At 43.5% G+C, this 12,719-nt stretch overlaps 1 protein-coding gene across 1 annotated transcript in view; it reads right to left on the bottom strand.

Annotated features, from left to right (window-relative positions):
- Positions 1 to 430, bottom strand: part of LOC106024502 — a 30,640-nt gene extending 30,210 nt beyond the window's left edge. The window contains exon 1 of the mRNA XM_034295252.1: positions 412 to 430. The gene's annotated coding sequence lies outside the window, so the exon portion shown is untranslated. The remainder of the gene's footprint in view (positions 1 to 411) is intronic.
- Positions 431 to 12,719: the final 12,289 nt, after the last annotated feature.

The raw sequence follows: 12,719 nt of genomic DNA on the forward strand, positions 1-12,719 counted from the left end.
CACACTATGATATTAACCAGTAGCAAGCATTCAAATCGGGACAAGAAGTGTTACTTATGTACCAACAGACAGCCAACACTAGCAGTTATATTTTTCTACAATAAACATAATACACAAAAACAAATGATATTAGCGACTACTATAGAGCATCTTAACATTTCCTGGAAGAGCTGACAACCGGTCAAAATCATTGTGTAAAAACTTTCTAGAAGTACGTTACCCGTTGTGGCCGCCGCTATGCTTTTTATATAGTTTATTCATTTTCACTGCACTGAATTACAGGTCACGCTTTGTTAGCTAGCGGTTAGCTGACGTTTGCTAGCTACAGTTACACATCAACCAGCTTTTGCAGCTCCTTGAATTCGAGTCAATGAGAGAAGCTTGCAATGCAATGTATGTACTGTTCCTTACCTGGCAAGGTGACTGTTCAAATTCTAGAACTATGAGTGGGTACTGAAGTCACATGCAAAAAAAAACACGCTGGGGGGCCGTTAAGGAATATTTGAAACTCACGCGTGAAAAGGGTAAACACTTACGAGCAAATATTCCTGAAGTAGATATACACTAACTATCTCACTGGCTCCAATGCTTCATTCATGTGATATTAAACACTGACGAGAAAAGATTCCTGAAGTAGATATTACAGATGCAGTGTTGCCAGTATTTCAACACAACATTATGTAAGAAAGTAACCATTTGGACTTGAACCGGGCTTTCCAAAGCATTTACGCATCTGTCCACATTTCTACACATTGAGTAATCGTCCAGGGCTTACTTTTGATAAAGTTTATTTGCTAAAGACAATTCTAAGAATAGTCTACAGTATTTTGATAACCTCCTGTTATTGATGATGCATGACATGCAGCACAGAAGTATTGACATTCACGGGTAAACTTGTGAACTTAATTAGTTCAAGACTTGAAAATTAGGCTGTAAACTAATCTAGTTTCATATGCATTAAAGTATCGCTGGAATGAGCTTTGTCTTTCAAAACCAGATTGTTGCGTGACATACATAGCTTCAAAAATCATCTAATACATAGTATTGTTACTCCAATGCAAGCTTTGGCACTTTAGCTTTGAGGCAACTGGGTTGAATCTTCAAAGCAAGCCTCGAAGCCTCTGCTTCGTGCTCCCCCTTAACTAGGCTTTTTGTTTATATATGGTGAAAGCGCAATCTTTATTGTGTGATATCAAATAACATGTCATTGCGCCTGGGTCCTCTTCTGTTCCACATAAAATCATTACACATTGTTTAGAAGCCGAGACACAAGCATTTCACTACAAAACCCACATCATCTGCTATGATGTTTATGGCCTTGTTAATATTATAAAATATTTTCATATATAATTTTAGTCTTAAGTTTTTTCCATTTAGTCATGGGACACGACAATGAGCCGATGAGAGAAGCTTGCAATGCAATGCAATGCTGGCCCGGTGGCAGTGTTTGTGTCAACCATCTGAAAGGCATTGAATGCACGTAGCTAACATCCAGTAAGTTTGTTTTATGTTGATGGGGTTCAATAGCTGCATTTGCAGAGCTACAGTAGTGAGAAAACTGAGGGATGCAAACTAAAACAGTATCAAACTAAAACAGCATTACAGAACTACATTTGGTGTCCTCTTCAAGAATAGATCTTGAGAAAATGTCATGTAACTGTCCCCTCCAAAGGAAAATGTCATGTAACTATCCCCTCCAAAGGAAAATGTCATGTAACTGTCCCCTCCAAAGGAAAATGTCATGTAACTGTCCCCTCCAAAGGAAAATGTCATGTAACTGTCCCCTCCAAAGGAAAATGTCATGTAACTGTCCCCTCCAAAGGAAAATGTCATGTAACTGTCCCCTCCAAAGGAAAATGTCATGTAACTGTCCCCTCCAAAGGAAAATGTCTTGTAACTGTCCCCTCCAAAGGAAAATGTCATGTAACTGTCCCCTCCAAAGGAAAATGTCATGTAACTGTCCCCTCCAAAGGAAAATGTCATGTAACTGTCCCCTCCAAAGGAAAATGTCATGTAACTGTCCCCTCCAAAGGAAAATGTCATGTAACTGTCCCCTCCAAAGGAAAATGTCATGTAACTGTCCCCTCCAAAGGAAAATGTCATGTAACTGTCCCCTCCAAAGGAAAATGTCATGTAACTGTCCCCCTCCAAAGGAAAATGTCATGTAACTGTCCCCTCCAAAGGAAAATGTCATGTAACTGTCCCCTCCAAAGGAAAATGTCATGTAACTGTCCCCTCCAAAGGAAAATGTCATGTAACTGTCCCCTCCAAAGGAAAATGTCATGTAACTGTCCCCTCCAAAGGAAAATGTCATGTAACTGTCCCCTCCAAAGGAAAATGTCATGTAACTGTCCCCTCCAAAGGAAAATGTCATGTAACTGTCCCCTCCAAAGGAAAATGTCATGTAACTGTCCCCTCCAAAGGAAAATGTCATGTAACTGTCCCCTCCAAAGGAAAATGTCATGTAACTGTCCCCTCCAAAGGAAAATGTCATGTAACTGTCCCCTCCAAAGGAAAATGTCATGTAACTTTCCCCTCCAAAGGAAAATGTTATGTAACTGTCCCCTCCAAAGGAAAATGTCTTGTAACTGTCCCCTCCAAAGGAAAATGTCATGTAACTGTCCCCTCCAAAGGAAAATGTCATGTAACTGTCCCCTCCAAAGGAAAATGTCATGTAACTGTCCCCTCCAAAGGAAAATGTCATGTAACTGTCCCCTCCAAAGGAAAATGTCATGTAACTGTCCCCTCCAAAGGAAAATGTCATGTAACTGTCCCCTCCAAAGGAAAATGTCATGTAACTGTCCCCTCCAAAGGAAAATGTCATGTAACTGTCCCCTCCAAAGGAAAATGTCATGTAACTGTCCCCTCCAAAGGAAAATGTCATGTAACTTTCCCCTCCAAAGGAAAATGTTATGTAACTGTCCCCTCCAAAGGAAAATGTCTTGTAACTGTCCCCTCCAAAGGAAAATGTCATGTAACTGTCCCCTCCAAAGGAAAATGTCATGTAACTGTCCCCTCCAAAGGAAAATGTCATGTAACTGTCCCCTCCAAAGGAAAATGTCATGTAACTGTCCCCTCCAAAGGAAAATGTCATGTAACTGTCCCCTCCAAAGGAAAATGTCATGTAACTGTCCCCTCCAAAGGAAAATGTCATGTAACTGTCCCCTCCAAAGGAAAATGTCATGTAACTTTCCCCTCCAAAGGAAAATGTTATGTAACTGTCCCCTCCAAAGGAAAATGTCTTGTAACTGTCCCCTCCAAAGGAAAATGTCATGTGACTGTCCCCTCCAAAGGAAAATGTCATGTAACTGTCCCCTCCAAAGGAAAATGTCATGTAACTGTCCCCTCCAAAGGAAAATGTCATGTAACTGTCCCCTCCAAAGGAAAATGTCATGTAACTGTCCCCTCCAAAGGAAAATGTTATGTAACTGTCCCCTCCAAAGGAAAATGTCATGTAACTGTCCCCTCCAAAGGAAAATGTCATGTAACTGTCCCCTCCAAATGTGATATCAGATTTTCGCCCCTGCCGCATCATCAGCACCCACTTACAAACTTAATACACCCCTTCCACAAGTGTGCATCTGACCTGACTTTGCTATAGGCTATTACCCAGAATCCCTGTAGTGTCGTGACGTTTGGAACAGCTTTAACCAATGGGGAAGCAAAACGGTTGTTTTGGCGCAGGTAGGACAAGCGGGAAGAGTGGCGACCATAGAACTGTCCCAATTCTGCTCTTAACAGCTTTGGTCCCTTGCGCATTTACGCCACTAAGTCCACTTGCAACAAGTCTGCACTTTGCGGAAGATCTTAGGGCGTAGTGTGGATATTGGGACAGGACCTCTGTTGATGGGACAAGACCTCTGTTGATTTGTAGGATAAACGTGCCAGCCAATTCAAAGGACCGTCTAACACATTTGTTCTAGCTCCTGAATGTGTGGCCTACCTGTATTGACGCTGGTAATCCTTCTGACTCGATGGTTAAGCACTTTGGGTCGACTCCTGTTGTTTTTAAATGTGCTAAATAAATAAAAAGTGACTTAACTTTCCACCAAGTGGGATATTGGTTAAATTTCACTCACAAATACACACACATCTCGCTCGCGCAGAGAGGGCGGGTCTTGCAAAGCCCTAAAAAGGATTAACACCCACAAGGCTCCTTGACCAGATAACATCTCAGGCCGTGTTCTCAAGGTCTGTGCTGACCAACTGGCTGATGTCTTAACTGATATCTTCAACCTATCGCTATGTCAGTCAGTGGTCCCCACCTGCTTCAAAAGTCCATCATTGGTCCTGTGCCAAAAAAGTAAAAAGTAATCTGCATGAATGACTAGCACCCTGTAGCACTCGCACCAATCATCATGAAGTGCTTTGAGCGGCTAGTTAAAACTCACATCAGACTCCATGCCTGTAACACTTGACCCGTTGCAGTTTGCCTATAGACATAACAGATCTACAGAGGATGCCATTGCTCTGACCCTCCACTCTGCACTCTCTCATCTGGACAAGAGGAACACATATGTGAGAATGCTGTTCATTGACTACAGCCCAGCCTTCAACACCATTGTGCCCCACAAGCTGGTAGTTAAGCTCAGGGATCTGGGTCTCAACCCCTCTATGTGCTGATGGATCCTGAACTTCCTGACGGCCAGACCCCAGGTGGTGCGGATGGGCAACACCAGCTCCTCCTCACTGACTCTCAGTACTGGCTCCCCCCAGGGCTGTGTGCTGAGCCCACTCCTGTACTCTCTTCACCCACAACTGCTTGGCAACCCACGTCTCCAACACCAGCGAGTTTTCTGATGACACCACCATCAGGCTTGATCTCTGACAACGACGAGACATGAGGTAAGAGCACTGACTTCATGGTGTCAGGAAAACAACCTCCAGCTCAATATAAGCAAAAACGAAGGAGATGATTGTTGATCACGGGAAGCAGCGGCGGGGAGACCACGCCCCCATACACATCAATGGGTCTGCAGTAGAGAGAGTTCACAACATCCGGTTCCTCTGGGTCAACATCAGTGATGACTTGACCTGGTCTCATCACTCTAACGTCGTGGTGAAGGAGGCCAGGAAACGACTCTTCTTCCTACGCCAATTAGTTTAAGGAGATTTGGCATGGATTCCAGGATACTCACCAACTTCTACAGATGCACTATCAAGAGTATCCTGACCGTCTGTGTCACCGCCTGGTATGGCAACTGCACCGCCATCGACCGTAAAACACTTCAGAGGGTGATTAAAACAGCAGAGCGCATCACAAGGTCTGACCTGCCATTTCCTGCAGGATCTCTACACAGAGAGGTGTAGGAGGAGGAGCAAACAAATCATTACAGATCCCAGCCACCCATGGCACGGACTGGTTACCAATCTGATGTCAGGCAGAAGGTACAGGAGTATTCAGTCCAAAACTAACAGGCTACAGGACAGCTTCTTTCCTCAGGCTGTAAGGCTGCTCAATACAGGGACCCCTCCTCCCTTGCATCCATAGTCCCATGCACACCTGTCACTTTATATCATGCTCATCTGCCAATCATATCAAGCACACCTGTCACCTTTTACATTGCACTACAGTTGTATAGTTGTATAGTTATTATTATTGAGGTGTGTTTTTGTATAGTGTTATTATTGATAGTTTGTGTTATCTTCTTATATTATAATTACTGTTACTTTTTTAACTTTTAACTGCACTGTCGAAAGTAGGGAAACCAAGCATTTCATTGCCGTAACTTGTTATTGCAAATGACAAATAAACCTTTTGAACCTTTGAACCCTCTTCTGCCTACAGGCCTGGCAACTTTTGTATGTGGAATTACTATTACTTTCTACTATGTCTCATGAAACTCTTGGTTTTATTATTTCTCATGTGAATCCAAGCTGGTGAAAATGTAATGCATGCATTAGAGTAGGATGTGCACAAAGATACCGGACAAATCGCGTCCCGTTTTGATTCTGTAAGGGACAGTGCATTTTATTTTTCAATACGGAACGATCCCGTATCATACGGTGGCAACCCTACTTGAGAGGCTGGATTATTTTGAGTAAACCTTTGAGTAAACCTTTGAGTAAATATTGATATTTCAAGACACCACCTTCCAAGGTTGCATGTGACACATTTTTGTCATCCCCTGGAGTTTTGCTAGACAATTCTGTCAGAACTGTGTCCATTTCTGTGCACACAATGCTTTTCTTATGATTGATGGCCACAATCTTACTGTCACGGTTGAAGATATGGAGACAGAGGCAAGCGCAGAAGCTCGAGGGTTTCCCCCTTTTATTAAACAAAAATAAAGAAAACTAAACGGAGTGCCGGGCACTACAATAAGTCCCAAAGTTCAATGGGTCCGTGGTTCTGGAGCACAGGGGCACAGGGGCACATGGGCACAGGGGCACAGGGGCACAGGGGCACAGAAACATGACAGGTGTCCATACACACACAATGACCAACAATGACAAGGAGAAAAGGGCTGAACTAAATACACTGAGAAACGAGGAGAACAGAAACAGGTGGGGGCTTCCGGAAGGGACCATTACACTTACATGGTATGTCTCGATCATGCAGGTCTCTCTCGTTATGTGAACAAGCCCTAACTTGAAAGAAGAATAGAAGCATTGGAAACTATAGGCTGCAATATAGTCCATCAACTCCAGACACCAATACACCTGCCACTTCCCCCCGGGTTCACAACCACCAACCCTGGGTAAACATATTCCCACTGAACCTGGAACCCTGTGTTGACAAAATCGTGAGTGGGGTCCCATTATCTTAATCTTTAGCATGACAGTGTGAGATAGCTTCACATAAAGAGACGTCAGGTCTATGGCGGCAGGATAAAGAACCATACATGATATGGGCTAATTCTCTTTAGTCCAAATTCCAATCACTGTATTTTCAATTATTTTCTAGGATCATATGATTGACCACAGACATGGGGAGAGGGGTCCCACTTTTTGGTTTCCTATTTGGTCACACACACACCATTAAACCCCCAACATTTATCTTAGAATTGTACTTAAGATCAAGAAAAATTGCAAGATACAAAGTTGAGTGTTAGGCTGTCTATTTGCTGAATTATTTCTCAATTACCTCTTTATTTCTCAATTTTCACCTGTGCCATTTAAAATATTCAATTTCCTTAAATAATCAATACATTCCTTTAGATCTTAAACAAATGTGTTTAGCAGCTTTTTGCAAAAGTAAGATGGCTGCTCACATAAATAAAAATAATTGAGAAATGAGACATTTGCGTTCATACTGTATTTGATCATTTCTGATACTCAGTATTCAGTCTGTGTGATTAGTAATCAAGCACTGATTTAAACTAATATCTTTGTCAAGGGGATGGACAAGATTTCTTTCTCTTCAAATGTTCAGGAAGGGTCTTGAACAGAAGGCAATACATTGTCCTTCACTATAAATAACTACACCAGGTCATGTGCCACTAGCTCATCACACACATTGTTACTTTTTAAATGAACAAAAAAAGATAATATCATTAGGTTTCTAAACAGGGATAGTTATGTACAGTGACTTCCTCTCCATTGTAATATACTCTATGCATGAATTGCGTATTTAGCTCACATATGGCCAATACAGAAGGGCCATCAACGTTTGAGTCCTGTGTCCATTAGATGACTGACTGTGATATTAATGTCCATAACCATGAATGTCTAGTACTCACCATGAAGTATGTAGTTTCCCTGTTCACCTGCTCTGTGTGTTGCTGTGTGTTCCCTCCTGTCCCTCTGACATCAGTATCTGATGTACAGTTGTGTGACAGACAGGAAAACAGTTTATACCCATCTGATCAGACCTTCTGGTTGGACCAGTTGTTCTAGTTGGACACATTCTGAGGAGGAATTAAGTTTTGCTTTTAATCTCACGCCATCTGCTTTATCACTCTCTGGTAGGTAGACTAGTTAGTACCAGTCACTGTCCAATCCCTAGTTAATACAGACCCAGTCACTGTCCAACTCCTAGTTAATACAGACCCAGTCACTGTCCAACCCCTAGTTAATACAGACCCAGTCACTGTCCAACCACTAGTTAATACAGACCCAGTCACTGTCCAACCCCTAGTTAATACAGACCCAGTCACTGTCCAACCCCTAGTTAATATAGACCCAGTCACTGTCCAACCCCTAGTTAATACAGACCCAGTCAATGTCTAACCCCTAGTTAATACAGACCCACTCACTGTCCAACCCCTAGTTAATACAGACCCAGTCACTGTCCAACACTTAGTTAATACAGACCCAGTCACTGACCAACACCTAGTTAATACAGACCCAGTCACTGACCAACACTTAGTTAATACAGACCCAGTCACTGTCTAACCCCTAGTTAATATAGACCCAGTCACTGTCAAACCCCTAGTTAATACAGACCCAGTCAATGTCTAACCCCTAGTTAATACAGACCCAGTCACTGTCAAACCCCTAGTTAATACAGACCCAGTCACTGTCCAACCCCTAGTTAATACAGACCCAGTCACTGTCCAACCCCTAGTTAATACAGACCCAGTCACTGTCCAACCCCTAGTTAATACAGACTCAGTCACTGTCCAACCCCTAGTTAATACAGACCCAGTCACTGTCCAACCCCTAGTTAATACAGACCCAGTCACTGTCCAACCCCTAGTTAATACAGACCCAGTCACTGTCTAACCCCTAGTTAATACAGACCCAGTCACTGTCTAACCCCTAGTTAATACAGACCCAGTCACTGTCAAACCCCTAGTTAATACAGACCCAGTCACTGTCTAACCCCTAGTTAATACAGACTCAGTCACTGTCCAACCCCTAGTTAATACAGACCCAGTCACTGTCCAACCCCTAGTTAATACAGACCCAGTCACTGTCCAACCCCTAGTTAATACAGACCCAGTCACTGTCCAACCCCTAGTTAATACAGACCCAGTCACTGTCCAACCCCTAGTTAATACAGACCCAGTCACTGACCAACACCTAGTTAATACAGACCCAGTCACTGACCAACACTTAGTTAATACAGACCCAGTCACTGTCTAACCCCTAGTTAATACAGACCCAGTCACTGTCCAACCCCTAGTTAATACAGACCCAGTCACTGTCCAACCTCTAGTTAATACAGACCCAGTCACTGTCTAACCCCTAGTTAATACAGACCCAGTCACTGTCCAACCCCTAGTTAATACAGACCCACTCACTGTTCAACCCCTAGTTAATACAGACCCAGTCACTGTCCAACCCCTAGTTAATACAGACCCAGTCACTGTCCAACCCATAGTTAATACAGACCCAGTCACTGTCCAACCCATAGTTAATACAGACCCAGTCACTGTCTAACCCCTAGTTAATATAGACCCAGTCACTGTCAAACCCTTAGTTAATACAGACCCAGTCAATGTCTAACCCCTAGTTAATACAGACCCAGTCACTGTCAAACCCCTAGTTAATACAGACCCAGTCACTGTCCAACCCCTAGTTAATACAGACCCAGTCACTGTCCAACCCCTAGTTAATACAGACCCAGTCACTGTCCAACCCCTAGTTAATACAGACTCAGTCACTGTCCAACCCCTAGTTAATACAGACCCAGTCACTGTCCAACCCCTAGTTAATACAGACCCAGTCACTGTCCAACCCCTAGTTAATACAGACCCAGTCACTGTCTAACCCCTAGTTAACACAGACCCAGTCACTGTCTAACCCCTAGTTAATACAGACCCAGTCACTGTCAAACCCCTAGTTAATACAGACCCAGTCACTGTCTAACCCCTAGTTAATACAGACTCAGTCACTGTCCAACCCCTAGTTAATACAGACCCAGTCACTGTCCAACCCCTAGTTAATACAGACCCAGTCACTGTCCAACCCCTAGTTAATACAGACCCAGTCACTGTCCAACCCCTAGTTAATACAGACCCAGTCACTGTCCAACCCCTAGTTAATACAGACCCAGTCACTGACCAACACCTAGTTAATACAGACCCAGTCACTGACCAACACTTAGTTAATACAGACCCAGTCACTGTCTAACCCCTAGTTAATACAGACCCAGTCACTGTCCAACCCCTAGTTAATACAGACCCAGTCACTGTCCAACCCCTAGTTAATACAGACCCAGTCACTGTCCAACCCCTAGTTAATACAGACCCAGTCACTGTCTAACCCCTAGTTAATACAGACCCAGTCACTGTCCAACCCCTAGTTAATACAGACCCACTCACTGTTCAACCCCTAGTTAATACAGACCCAGTCACTGTCCAACCCCTAGTTAATACAGACCCAGTCACTGTCCAACCCATAGTTAATACAGACCCAGTCACTGTCCAACCCATAGTTAATACAGACCCAGTCACTGTCTAACCCCTAGTTAATACACACCCAGTCACTGACCAACCCCTAGTTAATACAGACCCACTCACTGTTCAACCCCTAGTTAATACAGACCCAGTCACTGTCCAACCCCTAGTTAATACAGACTCAGTCACTGTCAAACCCCTAGTTAATACAGACCCAGTCACTGTCTCACCCCTAGTTAATACAGACCCAGTCACTGTCTAACCCCTAGTTAACACAGACCCAGTCACTGTCTAACCCCTAGTTAATACAGACCCAGTCACTGTCTAACCCCTAGTTAATACAGACCCAGTCACTGTCCAACTCCTTGTTAATACAGACCCAGTCACTGTCCAACCCCTAGTTAATACAGACCCAGTCACTGTCCAACCCCTAGTTAATACAGACCCAGTCACTGACCAACACTTAGTTAATACAGACCCAGTCACTGTCTAACCCCTAGTTAATACAGACCCAGTCACTGTCCAACCCCTAGTTAATACAGACCCAGTCACTGTCCAACCCCTAGTTAATACAGACCCAGTCACTGTCCAACCCCTAGTTAATACAGACCCAGTCACTGTCTAACCCCTAGTTAATACAGACCCAGTCACTGTCCAACCCCTAGTTAATACAGACCCACTCACTGTTCAACCCCTAGTTAATACAGACCCAGTCACTGTCCAACCCCTAGTTAATACAGACCCAGTCACTGTCCAACCCATAGTTAATACAGACCCAGTCACTGTCCAACCCATAGTTAATACAGACCCAGTCACTGTCTAACCCCTAGTTAATACACACCCAGTCACTGACCAACCCCTAGTTAATACAGACCCACTCACTGTTCAACCCCTAGTTAATACAGACCCAGTCACTGTCCAACCCCTAGTTAATACAGACTCAGTCACTGTCAAACCCCTAGTTAATACAGACCCAGTCACTGTCTCACCCCTAGTTAATACAGACCCAGTCACTGTCTAACCCCTAGTTAATACAGACCCAGTCACTGTCTAACCCCTAGTTAACACAGACCCAGTCACTGTCTAACCCCTAGTTAATACAGACCCAGTCACTGTCTAACCCCTAGTTAATACAGACCCAGTCACTGTCCAACTCCTTGTTAATACAGACCCAGTCACTGTCCAACCCCTAGTTAATACAGACCCAGTCACTGACCAACCCCTAGTTAATACAGACCCAGTCACTGTCCAACCCCTAGTTAATACAGACCCAGTCACTGTCTAACCCCTAGTTAACACAGACCCAGTCACTGTCCAACCCCTAGTTAATACAGACCCAGTCACTGTCTAACCCCTAGTTAATACAGACCCAGTCACTGTCCAACTCCTTGTTAATACAGACCCACTCACTGTTCAACCCCTAGTTATTACAGACCCACTCACTGTTCAACCCCTAGTTAATACAGACCCACTCACTGTTCAACCCCTAGTTAATACAGACCCACTCACTGTCTAACCCCTAGTTAATACACACCCAGTCACTGTCTAACCCCTAGTTAATACAGACCCAGTCACTGTTCAACCCCTAGTTAATACAGACCCACTCACTGTCTAACCCCTAGTTAATACACACCCAGTCACTGTCCAACCCTAGTTAATACAGACCCAGTCACTATCTGACCCCTAGTTATTACAGACCCACTCACTGTTCAACCCCTAGTTAATACACACCCAGTCACTGTCCAACCCTAGTTAATACAGACCCAGTCACTATCTAACCCCTAGTTATTACAGACCCACTCACTGTTCAACCCCTAGTTATTACAGACCCACTCACTGTTCAACCCCTAGTTAATACACACCCAGTTTCAATAATATTAATAAGACGCAATGAAAGCACTTGTGCTGATTATAGACACTTAATAGCACAATTAAATTGTGACACCCCCGCCTTTTGCCTCACAAGGTTTGATCCACTGCCCCAAGCCCCAATTAGGTATATCTGTAGACTGCAAGTTGGGGGCGTTACTTAATATGGGGGTTCCTGAATATTAAGTTACGCCCACTGAATATTAAGTTAAGCCCCCTGATATTCGCCATTGGTCAGTTTGGGGACATCCTGGTTTGACACACTGGTTTCAACGCCAGGTGTCATTTATGGGTATGACATCTTTACGTTGAGTGTACTAATGGAGGAAGAAGAGTAGACTTAACATTAAAACTCAGAGTCCATGTGCTTTCATTCAATATATTTTATCAAGACATAAAGCTAGGTACAAGCGGTTCAAGCATTGATATAGAAAACAGTATATATGTAACAGTACAAGTGTATTTGCTCAGACAACATGTTGAAAAAGCGCTCAAGTCTGATTATGCTTGTACCAATTATGTAAAACTAAATGGTATTTTCCAATAACATTTAATTGTATTTTG

The sequence above is a fragment of the Esox lucius genome, chromosome 11, assembly GCF_011004845.1.
Source record: "Esox lucius isolate fEsoLuc1 chromosome 11, fEsoLuc1.pri, whole genome shotgun sequence".
NCBI classification, from domain to species: Eukaryota; Metazoa; Chordata; class Actinopteri; order Esociformes; family Esocidae; genus Esox; species Esox lucius.